The sequence below is a fragment of the Armigeres subalbatus genome, chromosome 2, assembly GCF_024139115.2.
Source record: "Armigeres subalbatus isolate Guangzhou_Male chromosome 2, GZ_Asu_2, whole genome shotgun sequence".
NCBI classification, from domain to species: Eukaryota; Metazoa; Arthropoda; class Insecta; order Diptera; family Culicidae; genus Armigeres; species Armigeres subalbatus.
Window position 1 is genome coordinate 153,013,314 of NC_085140.1, and position 12,623 is coordinate 153,025,936.

Below are 12,623 nucleotides of genomic sequence, written 5' to 3' on the forward strand. Positions count from 1 at the left end.
ACCTACGCCGAATGGAGTATCCTTCTCCACTGGACTCGATCCTGGGCCAATCGCTTCCAGTCGCCCTGAACATTGAGCGCCCTCAGGTCCTCTTCAACTGCAAAAAGCCATCGTGTACGCGGCCTTCCACGAAGCCTGCGGCCTCTTCCGGGTTCTCTACTAAATATTATCTTCGCTTGACGTTCTTCCGGACCACCGTAGTCTGCCGTGTTGTATAAGCTTAATAATATCCAGCCCTTTATATACCTGGTACAATTCGTGATTCATGCGACGCCGCCAGATACCGTTCTCCTGTTTACCGCCGAGTATTGTCCGCAGCACCTTACGCTCAAACACTCCGAGAGCTCTCCGATCAGCCTCCTTTAACGTCCATGTTTCATGGCCGTATAAAGCCACCGGAAGAATCAGAGTAGTATACAGCGCGAGTTTAGTTTTCGTTTGCAGACTACGGGACTTAAACTGGTTACGAAGTCCGTAATAAGCCCTATTTGCAGCTGCAATACGCCTTTTCACCTCGCGGGTAACATCATTATCGCACGTCACTAATGTTCCAAGATACACAAATTCTTCTACCACTTCAAATTTTTCACCATCCAGCACTATTTCGCTACCACCACCACTAATGAACCCACGTTGATTGCCAGCGACCATGTACTTCGTTTTGCTGGTATTTATCGTGAGTCAATCCTCGCTGTCTCCCTCTTAAAGGCGCAAAAGCCTCTTCCACGGCACGGCGATCAATTCCGATAATATCGATATCGTCCGCAAATCCAGGAGCATATGCGATTTTGTGATAATGGTACCTCTTCTTTGCACACCAGCTCTCTAATCGCTCCCTCGAGCGCTATATTGAACAGTAGGTTCGAGGTGCATCACCCTGCTTTAATCCATCTAAGGTAACAAATGACGTCGATATTTCATCCGCAACCCTTACACTTGATTTCGATCCGTCCAACGTTATACGAATCAGCCGTATCAGTTTCGCCGGAAAACCATGTTCAAGCATAATTTGCCATAATTCATTCCGTTTCACTGAATCGTACGCCGCCTTGAAATCAATGAACAGATGATGTGTCTGCAAGTTGTACTCCCGGAATTTATCAAGGATTTGTCTCAGGGTAAACATTTGATCCGTCGTTGATCAGCCCTCACGAAAACCTGCTTGGTATTTGCCGACGAAGGACTCTTCAAGCGGTCTCAATCTGTTGAATAGAATACGGGACATAATTTTGTACGCTGAATTAAGGAGGGGATTCCTCGGTAATTGGCGCACTCCAGTCTGTGACCTTTCTTAGAGAGAGGGCAAATGAGGCCGTCCAACCAGCTAGCAGGCATTTCCTCGTCTTCCCATATTTTCGACATAATATGGTGCAGAACTTCATAAAGCTGCTCACTGCCATGCTTGAGAAGTTCAGCCATGAGCTAGTCCTTCCCCGCAGCCTTATTGTTTCTCAGCTCTTTAATAGCTTTTTTAACCTCATATAGTGTAGGCGACTCCACCACAGCTTGTCCATCGTCGCTAATATTTATTCTGTTCACCGATGCACCGTCACTTCCTCCATTCAACAAAGTCTCGAAGTGTTGCTTCCACCTGGCAGCCACTTCAGTTTTATCTGTCAGCAAATTCCTTTGTAGGTCGTTGCACATGACGGGAGATGGCGCTGTCTTTCTCCGCACGCCATTGACAGACTCATAAAACCTCCGCATATCGTTCTGCTCCATTTTTTCCTGCGCCTCACTAATAACTTGTTCTTCGTACTCTTTTTTCTTCCTGCGGTGGGTTCGGTTTTCGGCTGCTCTTGCTTCCTTGTACCGATCTCTATTCGATCGGGTACCTGACACCAACATCCGGCTTCTGGCAACGTTCTTCTCGTCTGTCACTCTCTGACACTCCACATCGAACCAACCCGTCCTGGGTCGCCTCTGTGCAGTGCCTACCACTTCTCGTGCTGTTGTGCTCACCGCTCCATGGATCGACTCCATAGATCGTTGATGTTGTCGCTAACGTTGATTGCACTTATCCGTTCGTCGAGCTTCTGGCGGTACTCAGCCGATACTCCTTCCGCCGACAATCGCTGGATATTGTAACGCATCGTTCGCTGTGATCTTTCGTTCGATACAGTTGACAACCGTGATCGAATTTTACTGACAACGAGGTAGTGATCAGAGTCAATGTTCGGACCTCTGAATGTCCGCACATCGATAACATCCGAGAAATGGCGCCCATCCACCAGAACATGGTCTATCTGGTTGCAAGTTTCACCATTTGGGTGTCTCCAGGTGTGCTTTCGGATGTTCTTTCATGCAAAGTAGGTGCTACTGATGGCCATCCCTCTGGCAGCAGCAAAATTTACTAGCCGTAGGCCGTTGTCATTGGTAGCGGAGTGAAGGCTCTCCCTACCGATTATGGGACGGAAAAAGTCCTCTCTACCGACGGCCGAAGCCTCTCAAATACCACGAAAAATGGAGATAGAAGAAAAAGAGAACGTTATTTTTGGCAACCGACCCGGCAACGAAATAAGGACTATGATTGGAAACTCGGTACCTGGAATGTCAGGACCCTAAATGAACCTGGACGAGTGAGCCTTCTGGCTCGTGAACTGCAGAAGGTTGGAGTGAACGTGGCTGCTATTCAAGAAGTCCGATGGCCTAGATCCGGAGAACGTGAATTCCGAGCCGTGGACCCCGACCAATACTGCATTCAAGTATAACATCTATCACAGCGGCGGTGAAAAAGCAGAGCATGGAGTTGGTTTCGTAGTGATGGGCAAGCAGATGAAGCGAGTGATGCGGTGGAAACCCATTAGCGAACGAATCTGTGTGTTGAGGATACGGGGCAAATTCTTCTTCTTCTTCAATGCGATAATTAACCATACCAATTATCATCGACAACCACACCACCCATCGGACGAATGGATCGAGAAGGACGTCTTAAAGTGCAAAAAGTTTTTGAAGGAAAACCCGAATTTGATTACGAAATGAATTACCAAAGCTGATAAAGGAAGCAAGACGGTGATCATGGAGGCGGAGGAATACCATCACAAAATGCACAACCTGCTGCAGGATAACAGTACCTACAAAAAGCTATCGGTGAACCCAACAAACAGGACTCTCAAGAAAATGAACGCCATCATCGAAAACTGGTTCATAAACGAACAGATTGACTTTCGTACTAGAACCAGGTTGAAGGAATCAAGCTGTAACCCACCCCGTATATATGATCTTCCAAAAATACATAAAGAGAACAGACCTTTACGGCCGGTCATTTCGACGATTGGCAACCTACAACATAGCAAGATACCTGGCGGACATCATAGGTAAAATTGTTGGAAAAACAGATTTCCATGTACGCCGTGGGCGTAGCCAGGATTTCGAGAAGGGGGGGGGGCAACTTTTTTGGTCTTCTAAATCGTAGTTTTATAGTAGTTTTATAAAAACACATGAATATTAACACATGAAACCAAATCCAAACCAAATCGAAACAATAATGATTAAAACAATCTTCTTCTTATTGGCATTACATCCCCACACTGGGACAGAGCCGCCTCGCAGCTTAGTGTTCATTAAGCACTTCCACAGATATTAACTGCGAGGTTTCTAAGCCAGGTTACCATTTTTGCATTCGTATATCATGAGGCTAACACGATGATACTTTTATGCCCAGGGAAGCCGAAATAATTTCCAATCCGAAAATTGCCTAGACCGGCACTGGGAATCGAACCCAGCCACCCTCAGCATGGTCTTGCTTTGTAGCCGCGCGTCTTAACGCACGGCTAAGGAGGGCCCCCTAGGATTAAAACAATAATGGATTTAAAAATGCGTGATTTATGCTCATCAGATATTTTTTAAATAAAGTGAGAAAAATATTAACGAATTTAGTATTCAGAAAGAATATAAAATCGGCTATAACAATTATTATAAAAATCCTGCATTCTTCCATAAGTTTAAGAAAACTAGAACCATACATCTGAATTTCTAAACAAATCCTCTCTGAAATAATATTTATTATAAAATAGGCAGAAAAATCAATGTGCAAGCTTTTTCCAGGAATTCCTTCGACAATTGCTCCTGGCATTCTGTCCAAAATTCTATCAGGTATTCTTTAGGAATGCCTCCAGCAACTTCTTCGGCAATGTCTTCAGGAATTCCACCATAAATTTTGCTGGGAATTGATCCGAAAATTCCACCATTATTTACTCCAAGAAAATCTTCACGAACTTCTTTATAAGTTCAGCAGAATTCCCTGCAATAATTCAAATAATTTCATGCTGTTTCCCATATTTTTTAGAATAAGAATATTCCTTGGAAATTCCGCAGAATTGCCAGTAAACATTCCTGAGAATTTGACGAAAAATCTTCGAATTTCTTGTGTAAATTCCATAAAATTTTCCGTGAATTGTTTCGAATAATTTCTTGTGAAAATTTCAAAGACTTTCTCCAGGAATTCCACCGGAAATTCATACAGAAATTATACCGAAAATGAAATCAAAAATGGAATTTTCGGAGGAATTCCTAGATTAATTCGCAATGAAATCCTGAAAGAATTCCGGTGAAAACTTCAAAATTTCCACTGGGAGATCCTCCAGGAGTTTCTCCGAAAATTCCTCCTGGAAATCTTCCAGGAGTTCCACCAACATTTCCACCAAGAATTTCTCTAGGATTTTCTTCGAGAATTATTCCAGTAGTTCTATCGGCAGTTCCTCTGAAAATTCTTCCGGGAATTTCGGCAGAATTGGAATTTATTTAGGCTTCTTATTTATACAGATTTTCTACCAGAAGCTCCTCCGAGAATTTCTCTGTGAGCTCCTCAGGGAATTCTCCGGGAGGTCCTCTGATGATGATGATGATGATGGTCCAACTACAAACCCCAACAAAGGTTTCAGCTAGACGAGATTTGTCTATAAAATGAATTCTCTTGTTTCCGAGAATGCTTCTGGTAGTTTCCCAGGGTTCCTTTGAAAATTCTCCAGGAGTTTCTTCAACAATTCTTCAAGAAAATTCCTTCTAGAGTTCCTCCAGGAATTCCACCAGCAATTTATCAGGAGTTTCTCCGGAAATTACTCAGGAGTTCCACCAGAAGCTATTCCAGGAAATTATTCAGGCTTTTTTCAGGAAACCATTTAGGCTTTCTTCAGAAATTAAGCTGGAAATTCCTCCCGAAGTTCTTCCGATAGTTTCTCTGGGAGCTCATTCAGGAAGTCCTCTAGGAATTCTTCTAGGAGTTCCTCTAGGAGGAACTCCTGGAAGAATTCTTAAAAGAACCTCCCGGAGGAATTCCCGTAAGAACTCCCAGAGAAATTCTCCGAGGAACTTCTGGAGGAATTTGTAGATAAATGCCTAAACAAATGCTAAATGAATTCCTGGAAGAAAGCCTGATTGAATTCCCGAAGGTACTACTGGTGGAACTTTAGAGAAACATCCGATGGAATACCCTAGATGGTACCTAGAAGTTCCTGGAGGTATTACCGAAGAATTTCTTGTAAAAACTCCCGGAGGAACTCCCACAAGCACTTGGAATTCCCACATGGAAGTCCTGAAATAATTCTTAGAGAAGTTCCTAAAGGAATTTCCGAAAAAATATCTGAAGGAATTCCTAGAAAAATACCAGGAGGAATTAATGCAGAAATTCCCAGATGAAATCCTGAAAGTATTCCCAGATGAATTACTGAAGAAAATCCCTGCGGATTGTTCCGAAGAAATTTCTGGAAGAACTCTTGGCAGATATCCGAGTAAATTCCGAGTTAAGTCTGGAAGGAATTCTAGTACACTTCCGCGGAAAATCTCCCGGAGAAATTCCTGAAGGAATTCCTGGAGAAGTACCTGATTTCCGAGAAATTTCTTATAGATTTACAAGTGAAATTATGGAGCTAAATTGGAGGATTTCCGTCATAAATTTTTGAAGAAACTTCTGGTAGAATTCTTGGAAGAAATTCCGCATGTATTCCTGACGGAACTCTCGAATGCATTCCTGAAGGAAATGCCGGATTCTTCCTGAAGAGAGAATAGCCGAAGAAATATCTAGAAGTAAATCTTGGAGAGAAGAAAAGAAATCTTCAAGGAATTTCCTCGTGAATTTCCAAAAAAAAATGGTGGGGGGTTTCTAGATAAGGAGGAATTACAATTACATGAGAAGGATTTTCAAACGATTTTCAGAGGAATTTGTGGATAACTTTCCGGAGGAATTCAGAAGTTCCCAGGGGAGCTTCTAGAAGGATTTCAAGGAGAATTTTGAACCCGAAATGTTTCGAGTTGTTTTGAACTTTCATATACTTTCATATGGATCCTGGATGCCTAATCAGTTTTGGGAATCTTTTGAATTTCGACCACCTATTTCTGTATATGATGGGATCGTAAAGTGCACATGTTTGAGGGAATTCATTTCAGTATCCATTCAATCTTTCCACAATTTAGGGGGGCGACGCCCCCCTGCCCCCCTCTGGCTTCGAGTTTGCGAACGAAATCACAGGAGTACAGACGAACGAGGGAGAAATTATGTTTTCGTTAGACGTAGTTTCACTGTACACAAACGTGCTAGTAGATTTCGCTCTAAGATGCTTAGAAGAAAGATGGACGGAGATGGAAACCCACACAAGTACAGACAAAGAAAGTCTCATCAACGCAGTTAAACTTGTTCTGGAGTCAACCTCTTTCGTGTACCAAGGTAAAGTATACAGGATGGGATCACCACTATCACCTGTAATCGCTAACATGGTCATGGAGAAGCTTGAACAGGATTGCATGAAGACACTGGAGGAAAAACATATACAGCTACAACTGTATAAACGGTATGTGGACGACTGCTTATGTGTGGCTCAACACGAACATGTCCAAGAGATCATGGACACGTTCAACAACTTCCATGATCGCATACAACTCACGGTGGAAATGGAGGTAGAAGGAAAAATTAAATTTCTGGACACGATGCTGGAACGGGGAAATAGAAACATCACATCATCATGGTTGCCAAAACAGTCGAATGGGAGATATTTAGACTATCTATCGAGAAGCCCCCACCAACATAAGCAAAACAACAGCAATCGCATTAATTGATCGCGTTATCAAGCTGTCCTATGGAGACAACCGGGAAGATGCTCTAAACCAAGCAGCACACATCTTGCTGAAAAACAACTACCCAATGTGGTTCGTCCAAAGGGTGAAAAGAGAACGCGTTCACAAACACTACAACCCACTGGAGGCGGAAAATGGTTACAACCAAACTAAAAAGTATGTGTGAGCTCCGTATGTGCCGTGTCTAAGTGAAAAACTTAGAAAAACGCTGTACAAAAATGATGTGATTCTAGCCTCCCGCTCACAGAACAAGATAAAACATCAAATTTTCAGCCACCAGGCAAGCAGAAGAACGTGGTGTATTCCATACCGTACGGAACGAATGAAGGTAAGGTGTACATCGGACAGACGAAACGGATGCTGGAAGTGAGGATCATGGAGCACAAGAACGACAGCAAAAAGCGAAACCCGCGATCTGGCCTGGCTGTACACACAATGGAGGAAGGACACGTGTTCAATTTCGAAAAAAAAAACACCGTACTGGAGAGATTCGCAGACTCGGACACCAGGATGATTGCGGAGATATTCCACATTAAAAAACAAGGCGAAAGGCAATCGGTAAACCTGCAACGTGAATGTGGGAATATCAACAGCAAGTACAATGTGCTATTGGCTAGGCTACGTGAAGGTGAACACAAACGAACAACAAACAATACCAATAATGTGGAGAACGAAACAGGCGCAGATGGGCGTTGAGAAATCTGTGATAGAGTAAAGGGTGGTGGGAAATTAAATTATGTAGTTTAGTTTGACCTAGGAAGGGAAATGGTCGCATTAGCGAATTGTGAGTGTTCAATTGTGAATGTAAATTTGTTGGTTACAATGGATCAATCGCCGCGAAACTGCTGGTGGGGATTCTCACCACCAATGTAAATTTGTGTAAAATGTTTGTAGTTTTTTGTAATAAATGTTTATTTTTTAGACGTCTGATGATGGCTGAAGAATAGTAGGCCGAAACGCGTAACGTGAAAAATGCCTTTTTGATTTCATCGTCACCGAAAAAAGCCAATCAATTTCGATTAATGAATTCCACGGTGATTAGCTCAAACCAGAAGAAGAAAGATGCAAGAAGAGAGAAGGAAGAAGGGGTAAGGTGAAGAAAGAACTTCTCATTTTTCACTTTCTGCTAATTCGGCCTAACGGTCATTCGGCCTAACGGCCGTTCGACCTAATGACCACTCGGCCTAATGACCATTCAGCCAAATGGCCTGATACATACTCATGGATCTTGTGTGGCAAGTACAATAGATACACTATGCCCAGGGTGTCGAGAAAGTTTCCAACCCGAAAACATCCTAGACCGGACCGAGAATCGAACTCGCCATTTCCAGATTGGCAATCCTACGCCTTTGCACGCAAGGCTACTGAGGACCCCCCAAATTAGTTCCTGGAGGTATCTTTTTACGAAAAAATATCTGGATGATTTTCCGAACGAACTTTTGGATAAATTCATGAAATATCACCTGGATGAATACTCCTGAAGCAACTCCCTAAGGAAATTCCCAGGGAATTCTCGAGAATTTCCGAAAAAGTATGATGATGGATCGACTGCAATCCCGAGTTTTTTCCGTTTAAATTTTTGGCATGAAGTCTTTATTTCAGATTCAAAACAGGGTGTTTTACTACTGTCCATATTTTCGCAGGAATTTCCGAAGGAATTCCTTCAGATGTCCCTGACGGAATTCTTGGGAGAGTTTCTGAAGTAATTTATGAATAAATTCCCGTCGAAAACCAGAAGTTTATAAGAAAAATCCACTAGGTATTCTGTTCAATCAAAGTTAATTGCCTATATTCCGGGGATTAAACCATCCGACTTGGACATTAATTTACAATGTTATGAAAACTCATATGTGAATATGTACATTATGTGGAAGATAATGATTTGAAAAATGTATTGGAGGTAATTACTTTCCCTTCGATGGAACTCGAACCCACGACCCGCAGTTAATTCTATTGGAAATTCTTTCGTGGATTCCTTTAATGTTCTTTATGAAATTCTTTCAGAAATTGATTAAGAAAATATTTTCAGAAATCAATTCAGGTTGTTCTTTGGAAATTCATTCAAAAATTCATTCTACATTCATAAACTACATTTGGAAACTCCTGCAGGAATTTCATCCAAAATTTTTCCAGAAAATCCTCCAGAAATTCTTTCAGGAACTCCTCCAGGAATACTTTTCAAAATTCCCTCATAAGTTCATTTAAATATTCCTCCAGGGATTATTCCGTAGAACCTCCCGAAAGGCCTTTATAAAATTCTCCAGAAATTCCTTTAGTAAAACAATGTAATATTCCTTTCAAAATTCCTGCAAGAATTATTCCAGAAATTTTGGTGAAAGAATTCTCCCGGAAAATTATTAACGAGTATAATAGAAAATCCTAAAGGAGTTTGGTAGTAGTTTTAACGAAAATGATTCAGGATTCTCGAAGAATAACAACATGAATTTTCCTAAGGATTCCTAAAAGAATTACTAAAGGATTTTCTAAGAGATTCCTGAAAGAGTGCTCAAAGGATCTGAACAAATCTGAAGGAATGGCCGAAGAAATTTCTATAAGAATTTTTGAAAAAAATCCTGGAGAATTCCTGGATTCCTTGAGAAAGTACTAGCAGACTTCTTAAAATATATTCCGAAGAAATTCCTCAACCAATTTCCGAAGAAACTCCTAAAGACTTTTCTAAAGGCATTTCTAAAGAAACATCGGAAGGACTGAAGGAATTTCCGAAGGTATTCCCAAAACTTCTTCCGTAGGTATTCCTGAAGCAACTGCAGAAGGATTTTCCAAAAGAATTTCTGAAGAAATTTCTAAAAGAATTTGTAAAGGAATGTCCGAATGACTTTCGTTATATCTTATTATTCTCCTTTGGAATTTCCTTCCAATTTATTTTCGGAATAACATTTTTTTTTATTTTGTTTTAGAAAATATCTTTTTGAATTTCTTCGTAAATTCATTCAGAAATTCCTTCAATTACTCCAAGAATTCCTCTACAAACTCTCCTACGATTTTTTTTTCGGAAATTCATTTAGAAATTCTTTCGGAAAAACTTTTAGGAATTCTTTTATTTTAGGAATTTTAGGAATTCTTAGTTTTTTGGAATTCTTGCGGAAAACTTTTTTGAAATTCATTTAAGAATAATTTCGGAAATTGTTTCAGGAAAACGTTTCGAAATTCTTTAAGAAGAATTATTTTAATGAATTTCTCAGCTGCATCCGTATTGAGTGGTGTGTCTTTGTCCTTAAAGTTGTGTGCTGACTCGAAAATCGGCGTTTGTCAAAATTCTGTTCAGCGGCGACTGAATATTCATCATTTCAAACCACCAACATATTATTAGGGTGGTTCAAAAAATCGATTTTGCTCCACAGTGCTCATCTGACTCTTTACCATGTTCTGAGTGTCCTCTGAAAATGTGAGCTCATTTGGATTAAAACTGATTTAGCACAAGCCGTTTCAAGTTTGCATGCAAATTAGTATGGAGAAATTATTTTTTTCATTATACTGTTAATGACGCTTCCCCATCAAGCGCTTGTTAAAAGAAAACCTACATAGCTAAAAGGAATACTCAACAGCTTTCACTCAGTGAAAACCGCATCTCAATTAATCGTTCCATTAATTAGTAATCGAATTTAATCTATACCGTGGTTTTCTGGCGCTAATTGCATAACTCATCAACAGGCAACATTGCTACTCGTGGCGCGAAAGATAGCACACACAAATTCAGGCTACTATGTTGCACTGCATATTTCAGTGATGCCCTCAAAGAAGTTTAACGATCATGACTGAAGATTCGCAACCTGTCTTAAAATCGATTACTAATTATTGGGACGATTAATCAACATACGGTTTTCGTTGGGTTAAAGCTGTTGAGTATCCCTTTTAGCTATGTAGGTTTTCTTTTAACCTGCGCCTAATGGGGAAACGTCATTAACAGTTTAATGAAAAAATAAATTTCCCCATACTAATTTGCATGCAAACTTAAAACGGCTTGTGCTAAATCAGTTTTAATCCAAATGAGCTCAAATTTTCAGAGGACACTCAGAACATGGTAAAAAATCAGATGAGCACTGTGGAGCAAAACCGATTTTTTGAACCACCCTAATATTATATGTAGTCCTTTTTTATTTCAAATTCTAAAACAATCTTTCGGACGTTGTTTTGATAATGAATTTCAATCAGACATTAGATACGAACAAAAACGTTCAGAACGGTGAACCTTTTTCACTCCAGAGCATCCCTGCCCACGACAACCACACTCAAGTGTTGAAGTGTTATTTGCTTTCATTTAAATTAACACATTTTATCTCGACACATGCCTCCCGAGGTCTTGAGCAGTCGTCCCCATTTTAATTCCCGTAAACAAATCCCAGTCCCAGGCAACTGACCCGACATCAAGTTCAACACGAAACCGCAGAATTTCAGTCGGAAGTCAGTCGACCGCAACAAGAGTCCAGCAACAGGACGAAAGAAGCGAAAAGGGTTAAATTACATAATAATGGAGACAGATGAAAATTGGCATATTTTAAATTTTAAATAACCATCATCGTCGGACTAGATCCCTCTTTTCCAACTTGTTGTGAGTTATGGAAGCATGAATCTAGCAGTGCTTATCTTTTTCTTCGTTATCGCATACACATTTCTTGGACTTGATGATTGAGGTTCGTTCCCCGAGGGTGAAGCAACTCAGAAGCAGCATCTAGAATGTGGCAAGATTTAATAGCAGATTAAGATACGGCTGGATGTTTCGGAGTTAGGGCTGACTTATAGGAATGTTCAATGTTCAAAACTCGACCCTTTGGTGGATTTTTGAGTATTTATGGCCCCAACTATTCAGTGCATATGTAGCTAGGGGACATTTTTATGAACTGTAAATAATTATCGCCAAAAATATATGCAAATTTTAATCATTCACCATTTGAAATATTATCAACTAGTCAACTACCTTCTGAGAATTAACCGACTATTCCCACAATAACATAACCGGATCTAACGGAATACCTCGTGTCGGTGGCAGCCAAATGACCAAAGGATACTGGGCAGCACCAACCGGTACGATTGCAAAACCTTGCTCCATCATCACCACGATCCTATCTGCTCTCCTCCCAAGTGCAGGAGCGGACACCTTTGGGGAATAAATTTAGACCGACTATTGGTGATAAACGACTGGAGATGGCGAGGACGGGCGACGAGAAACGGAGCCGGACTTTTGTTTGTACAGATGCAGGCAGGTAAAATGGAAAACACTGAGGCCAGTAGTGGGAGGGTTTGGGTTTGGCTGAAACGAGAAATTTGCAGCCATGGAAGATTCTCTGCTGGAAATGAAGTCAATATGCTCTGCCAACACGAGGGGCCGAGGATGAATATATATGTTTTGAGCAAATAATTGCGAGTTTGTGTGTAGGACTTGATGAGTCTATGCAACGCAATGATGGTCGAACAGTTTTTCTTCGGCTCAATTGGTTTGATTTCTCAGGTTTGATTCATCTGATTCTGAATCTCAAATGGATTAGGTGGCATAGCTTAATTTGAAAAGTTCCTGTTATTATTAAATAGAATGCAAA